Source organism: Sminthopsis crassicaudata, chromosome 1 (genome assembly GCF_048593235.1).
Source record: "Sminthopsis crassicaudata isolate SCR6 chromosome 1, ASM4859323v1, whole genome shotgun sequence".
Classification (NCBI taxonomy): domain Eukaryota; kingdom Metazoa; phylum Chordata; class Mammalia; order Dasyuromorphia; family Dasyuridae; genus Sminthopsis; species Sminthopsis crassicaudata.
In genome coordinates this window covers 478,330,063-478,337,987 of record NC_133617.1, presented here as the reverse complement: position 1 = coordinate 478,337,987, position 7,925 = coordinate 478,330,063, and positions in this window count along the sequence as shown.

Genomic DNA, 7,925 nt, shown 5'->3' with positions numbered 1-7,925 from the left:
GAAGCTGGGAAGCCTCGGGTAGGGATGACCCCAAGTTGAGTGCAAAGCAAGCTGCAAAGTTAACCTAGATCGAGGTTAGAAGGCTAGAAAATACTTATTTCCGTTTCACCATAATATCATTTAATATAAACACATACATAAAATTATTACTGTAATACATGGTATACTTAACTACTTTGTATGTGTGTTTGCACATAGGTATCTGTCACTGGGAGGAAAGAAGGGGGGGAGTCTAAAACCCCTTACATTGTAGCTGAGATATTGACCCCCGGCTTTCTCGCCACTGATAGCATAATTCAAGTGTCCCGTTTCATCCAGCTTTTATTTTTCTCCCAAATGATCTGCTTGACTCCTTGGAATAATTTCCACAGATGATGTTTTGGATTCATCACTTCCACCCACTGCTTTCATAGAAAAACGGATTTTCGCAGCGGCTCTTAAAACCGGATTTGCAAACTGAATATTTCTACAGAACACACAATACTGCTCTAAGTACAGCTGTTATTAAAGGAAGCTGAGAAACTGCTTTGAACTGTTTCTCTCTCTCTCTCTCTCTCTCTCTCTCTCTCTCTCTCTCTCTCTCTCTCTCTCTCTCATTCTTCTCTTCCTCTCTTTCTCTCCTCTCTTTCTCTCCCCTCTTCACCCCCCCTTCCCTCCTCTCTTTTAAACTCTCAACTCTCCTGAGGAAATTAAGGACAAAGGAGGTAAATAGGAAAGACCCATCTACTGGGAGAAAGAACATTCACCACATAAGGGGGGAGGGGTATCAGTATTTCAGAACTGTCAGTTGAAAACCCTGAAAATGACAAATTATCATATATGAGGAAAATTAGTCTTTCTAGGAGAGGAGGGACTGAGTGTCCATCTAAGACTTCCCTTCTTACTTCCTCCCCTCAATGAGAAGGAGGTCATTAGAGGAAAGTCTGAGGGACTGGACATACTGAAAGAGGGAAATAGAAATATTGATAATAATATTTTTAAAATCCCAACCCTTAAAGGATGAACTTTGCAATTATCATGGATAACAAGAACAAATGAAAAAGCACTCATTGAGTAACTGATATCAATTATGAAAACAGGCTTTTGAGTCTGGAATAAATGATAGGGGAATTGGCCTGAGAGAGAGTGGGAACAGACATGTTATTATTTACGCCAGATTAAGAAAAGTATCCAATTTGCTGGCCATCTCCTTTCCCTTGGGAACTGGCATCAATTTTATTATTGTTCCTCCGATTTTAATATTCTCTAAATGAATTACTATTGAACTAGGTAGTTAGTCAATAGTTTAATGCAATTAATTATCTTTAAATCGGCCTGTTATCTTTTTCTGGAGTCTAAACTCTAACTCTGGGAAAGCATTTGTTTACTGTAAATAAAAATGAAAGGCATTTTCAAAGGGTTCAGTGTGTTCAGAGCACAGATTTGGAAGGAGGGGGAGATATTGACTCTTTAGTCTGTAGTGTTCTTGGCACTCTTCTGTAAATTGTAGGACATAACTAGAACTGAAGCAGTACATTTCTTCAAACAATGCCTCCTGTATTCCATTTGTAATGGAATTGGAGGGAGAAAATGTAATTGTGTGTTAAACATGAGGCAGCCATACATGAAGATAAGCAGGTCTGAGTGACTGGATATGGAAATCCAGGGGCAGAAACTAGAATCCTGGGGTCTATTTTTGAGTTAAATGGTTCATAAAAATAGGAGACTCACAATTCAGTTATTTATTTATTTACTTGACTATCTATCTGGGTCTTTTCCCTGCTTCACTTCTCACAGGGTGGGAGTAGGAGGAGAAAAAGGGGAGAATCCTTGGTGGGTGGGAGTGGCTGGGGTGGGAATGTTGACAGATAAATGGCAAATTCACTTTATCTTCAATTTCTTCTTGCCTAAAGAACTTTGGGCAGAAGTGTGCTCAAAATGCAGCATAACTTAAAAGAGGATCCTTCCTTTTCCTTTTCTTAAAAAAAATTCTTAATTCCACCACAACCCCTTCTTATTTCTCCTTACTTATTTAAATGTCCAGTTATGTTGTACTAATGTAGTATTTATTGTAATAGCAGAGATCATAATGAGGTCATCTGGGGATACGGCCAACCCAGGAGTTGTTTTCTAGATGGCATATGTGTGCATGAAGGTGTTTCTGTATGTTTGAGGTGTGATGAATAACTTACATTTAAGTTTTATCCTGTCCCAAAGAAAGTCCCAAAGCACTGGATACCATGGAGTTAGAATTGGCTTTTAAGTTAATTTTACCTCTAGAGTCTCTTTAACACAGGAGAACAGGACTGGAAGAATTGGAGATTAGCTTCCCTTTATAATTAAAAATCATTGTTGCTCCATCACCTTCTGCCAGAGAGGACATGAAAAGAGGACACAGAAAGAGAAAAGAGAAGGAGAAGAGAGGGGATAGAAAGGGAGGAAAGGAGAAGAGACATGTAAGGAGTAAAGGCACAATAATGTCTTTTTGACATTAGGGTATGAAAAATGCTAAGAATTGTTCCACCGTAATGCATAGAGTATATTGGAACTCCCTCTCTCAGAAACTCAAGAGGTGAAACTTTCCTGAAAGTTGTGCAAGATTGAGCCTGACATAGCTCTCTTCTTAGAGGAAGGAAGAACAATTATTTGTTGTTTTGTTTTCAAGCAGGTTAAAGGAAAGATATCTTCCTGCAATCTAGGGGTCTAATCAAGATGATTAAGTGCGGGAGCTAAAAACTAGTAAGATAGAATAGGAAAGAATGTATATTATCCTATTAGTGCTACTCGCCTTAGATAAGGTAATGTTTTGCTGTAGGTGAGTAACAAAAGACTATTGTAATAAAGAAGGTTAAATCTATACTGCAAAGGAAAAATAAGCTAAACTAAATTGCAGATTGGAAAATTTGGGAACTTAAAAATACATATTCCAACTAACCTTTAGGTACATTTGTATCTTCAATGTATGTCACGAGGACATAGATGCACATACATACATGCATACATGCACATAGATGAGTATGAAATACATATGACTACAACTGTGTGTCTACTGTTATGATTTCGTGCATCAGAGGAAATTCCTGTGAATATTCCTCATCTTTTCACGGTGCCACTTATCAGACCCCCGAAAGAAAGGACGGAGTCTCTCACCATTCAGCGAAAATTGAATTCCACCGAAATAGCTCGGAGGACAAGACCTGGTATTTCATAGTGTTTTAAAAGTAATATTCAGTTTGCCAGTGCCGTGAAATAGGGCACCAATCTCGCCAGAGAAATAGAAAGAGTAATTTCTCAGTGGAGAAGTTGCGTGTTTCCAATTCAAGTCCGGGATAGTTTGCGCAGGATGACCAGGGAGGGCCCCTTTATTCAGCGATGGGTTTGTCCTCTTTAGGCTACTGGAAAGGATGGGGAGCGGCAGAGGAGAAAGCCCAGGCAGTGATGATCTGAGGCCCAGTCTTTTGGTGGGTGAAAAGTGCCCCCCCTTCCCCTCTCACCCTTCACATCTGGAATTGGCATTAGGGGCGCTCCCTGCTCAGGAAGTTCTCACACTTCACGATTCATTAAACGCGGGTCTCGGATTCCTTGGGAAAGAAGGACGAGGAGGGGGTGGTGGGGAGAGGTTGAATTTAGGGGAGAGAAAAACACACCCAGTTCCTTTCTCTGCCATGATTTGCAACTGTGGTGAAGAAATAGGTTGGAAAGGGAGGGGAAAGCGTCACGGAGACAAGAAGGTATCAGGAGAGAAGAGAATTTGTGCTGTCAAGCAGGTCCTCCACTGAAGACATCTAACCCTATCAGTTTGTGGGTCCAGTCCTCCAAGATCACTCCCTCCTCCCAATTCCGTAACTACTTCATTCCACTTTGGGGCAGTACCGAAATCATGTTGCACACACACACACACACACGAACGCACACACACACATTCCCAAGGGGAGGAGGCCAACCTGGGCAGCAAGGGGAAACGGGGCGTGAACCGTGAAGAGAGAAAAAGACTGGCTTCCTCACAGCCTCCTGGCCTGGAAGGGAAGGGAGGAGGAGATTGAGGGGATAGGACAGATATTGTGTGCTAGGGAGAAAACTGTTTTGGTTGGGGAGGGGGCAACAGAAAGGAGGGAGGGAAGCATAATTATGAACTTCTCAGAAGTTTTTTTTTTTTTTTTTTTCAGAAGATTTTATTTATTTATTTGTTTGTTTGTTTGTTTTTAGGGAGGGAAGGAACTTGGCGAGATGTCTATGACTTAAAAGGTTCTAAAAGTTGGGGTTCGAAGGGTGAGATGTGGGGAGCTGCGGATCCCACTTCCCTCGACGCTCCATACTTAGGAAGGCGCTAAAAGTACACCTCTAATTTCAGGATGGCCTTACTTTGGGGAAGAGAGTGGGAGAACTGGAGGAGGAGAGAAAGTAGCTAGATCTTGAAGCTCCATCTTTTTCAATGATCGTATTTTATAGTTACAGAAATTGTCTTAATGTCTGAAGGGGATAGTAGTTGGGAGCTTAAAATTACAATTGCTTCTACTTAAATTTATTTGATGGCCGCAGCGTTCATGTTATATATTCGTATGCGGGTTTTCAATATCTTAAATGTTTAAAAAGGGTTTATTCTGTACTTACACTGAGTGAAATTAAAAAGAAACAGTAAAATGTTTGAAAATGAAGTGCATTATGTTTAATAAATTTAAAATGAACAAAGACTGCTATATTGCCAGCAATATCATTCCCTGCCCAGGGGCATTAATAAAGACTGGAGGTTTGGAAAAACAATATTTTCTATTAAAATTCTATGCTGTGTTTCAATATTAAAAGGATATGTGATGAATTTTCAGTGTTACCCAGACGGGGTCAGAGATTAATTTCATTTCTTTCTGGTCAGCATTCTGTCGATAATTAATCAAAAGCAGAGTTTCTTAATGAAACACTTTTCATAAGGTGATAATTAGCAGGAAAGAGGCGGCCCGCAGACAGTCCCCGCTAGCTGTCTAATAACCGGAATGGAATCAGGGTTGGGTCCTGGGAGTTAGGCAAGGGGGGTGGGGGAGGATGTGGACCAAAGAGAGTAGTAGTAGCTGTTTGATGGAAAGAGAATGGGGACGGGGTATGGGGGCAAGTGCCTATATTGTGTTCTGCTCTCTTACCCTTCCAACACACACACACACACACACACACACACACACACACACACACACAGGAACTTCCTGATAGGGGAGCTCCTTTGGCACTGCTACTTTGGGGCCCTTCAAGTTGGAAAAAGGATCAAAGAAAGAGTGAAGTGTGGCTGGCGACATTTCCAACGGCCAGAGACACAGAAGGAGAAAAGAAGGCAGAACCGCCTTCGGAGAACATCCTGCCCTTGGCGAAGCCAAGCGGGAGAGGGTTTCTCCTGGCTTGCTTGAGTCAGGTCTCTCTCCTGGCGCCTCATGTTGTGTCTGTGTGCCACGCTAGGCCCGCAGAGGGGGGAATGCAGGAAAGAGGGAAGGCGGGGGAGAGGGAGAAAAGGAGGGAGGGAGAGAGAGGGAGGGAAATAAGAAAGAGGAAGGAGGGGGAGGCGCCCGCAGACAGAGGGGGGATTATTAGTGCATTATAAAATTACTAAAAATAAATGGAAAACAATTAAGGGGTTCAAGAGTAAATAAAGTTAATGAAACAAAATTAACAGCAATTAGCCGCGGCGCTCGCAATCGGCTCCTCGCTCTGTCTCTCTCAACAGGATTCGCTCACAATTAGGAGCGACTTTGCGTGTAAACAAAGGGAGTGAAGCTCTGGAACCACATTATAAACACATTGAGAAGAACTGCGGGAATAAAAATAAAGAAATAAATAAGTTGCAATAGATGAAAAATGGAGGGAGACCCCAGGATGAAACTGGCTGAGAGAAATCCAGGCAAGAAAATCAGGCATGGAAGAAACTGGAGTCAATTGCGTGTGGTTCCCCCCACCCTTCTCTCTCCAAGACCTTCATTGAGTTAATTATTCCAGAAACAGACAGTAATCATGTGTTTTGACAGAGGGAGAGGGAGAGAGAGAGAGAAAAAAAAAAAAAAAAAAGCTAGAACCTCCAGGTGAGATCAGCTTCACAAAAACCCAATCTCTCCTCGCATCTGGGTTCGCACTTAAACGCCTGTCCTCCTTTTTCCAGTGGCGTTTACCTCATATTAATATTTTTTAATCTCCGCCTGAATGACAGGTGCCGGTTTCCTGTGTTGCTGGGCTTTATTATGAAATGCTCCTGAAATGCTGTAAACTTTCAGATAAAGCTGAGAGGCAGGAGGTTGTTGTGCAGATTAGATTATTGATAGTTATTGAAAGTCCCAAATAGGATTTACAAATCAGGCTCCTGCGCCTTTAATAGAATTCCAGATAATCTTTTATCACAACAAGACACCCATAGAATTATTTAAACAGATCGGACTACTGCAGCAGCAAATTTCAATTATTCTAATGCTTTAATAAATGTGTTGTGTGTGTATTAAATTCAAGCTTCTTAATCCAAATTTTACGATTTAACTGCTCTGATTTTTCATTACTGCTACACCCACATGCGGCAATTTACATTTTCCTTCCTGGAGAAGGAGATCCCTTATCAAATAAGCCCCCTCGGAAAATAAAGATAGGTACGGGCAAACTTAAAAGAGAGTGAGGGGTGGAAAGAATGAAGCAGGAAGGAGAGAGAAGAACATCGGACAGCAACCCCCCCACCCCGCCGCCAAAAAAAAAAAAAAAAAAAAGTGTGGTGAATGTACGTGTGTATCCCGGGTTGTGGGGTCCATAAGCTATAGATCTTGTGCGAGTAAAGAGGAAATCCAAGGCCAGTCATTTCCGAGACTATTCTAGACTTGGAGCTGGCCGACCCTAACCTTTGTTTCCGAAGTTATTTCCTCCCAGATTTGAATATTTTCTCTTTCAACTGAACCGCAAGTGAGGAAGAGGACTTGGGGCCTTCAGACCCCAACCGCAATACTCCGGAGAACTGAGCCCACCCGGGTTAGCGACAATTCCCTTCACAAAATAGAGGCCAATGTATATGTATCCAGAATTCCCTTAATTGATACCATATCTTATAAAAAGAATGGTCTCATCCACCCAAGTAGGCTTCTGCTGGTCCAGAAAGGTGAGAGAGGACCCGGGTACAAAGTGTGACCCAAGCTTCCCAAACTCTAAACTCGGAGGCGCTGGCCTCTGCGGTCCTGAAAAGCTAACGATTGGAAATTTGTGGTGATGTGGCAGTTTACGCTCACTCGGACCTTTCCTGGATCAGCCTCCGGGTCAGTTCTGTAATCACTGTCCAGGAGATTTAAACATACCAGACAGGGCTAACCCTTACCAGTGGAGGAAAGTTTACCTCAGACCAGAGGTCTCTTATGGGATCATAGCAAAGAAAGATGTAGTATAGGAGAGAAGTGGGGTAGATGGGGAGAGGGGAGACAAGGGACGAAAAGAAAATTCAAGATCAGGGTTTTTAACTCTTTGATTTACTGACCAGCTATAGCTCAGCTACCAGCCCCCGGGATGGCAGATGCAGAGGCTGATGGATTGTTTTCCATAATTTTATTTGCCCATCAGTTTCCAAGCTAAGACACGTATATTTCCTCTGCCTCCGAAGTTGGTAATTACTGTCTTTAGAGTTGCCTTTCGTCATTTTATGAGGTGTCAGGCCCACGATCTATGGGGTGAGCTCCTGGGCCTCCATAGTAGGAGAAAAGGAAAGGAGGGGAGATCGGCCTCCCCAGCCCCTCCTCCTTACCCACTGACGCCTCACCCGGGTTAGGAAGCGCACTAAGAAGCCAGAAGGCCCGGGGCGCAGCCCTCCAGCAGTCTTCGCTAGGTCCAAGGCTCTGGAACTCCTCCAACCTCAGCTCCCTTCTAAACCTTTTAGGGAGTGGAGTGAGTGGGTGCTTCCCACAGAGAGGCTAAATGAAGACTCTGCTACCTGACCTGTGGCGGATCGCCCA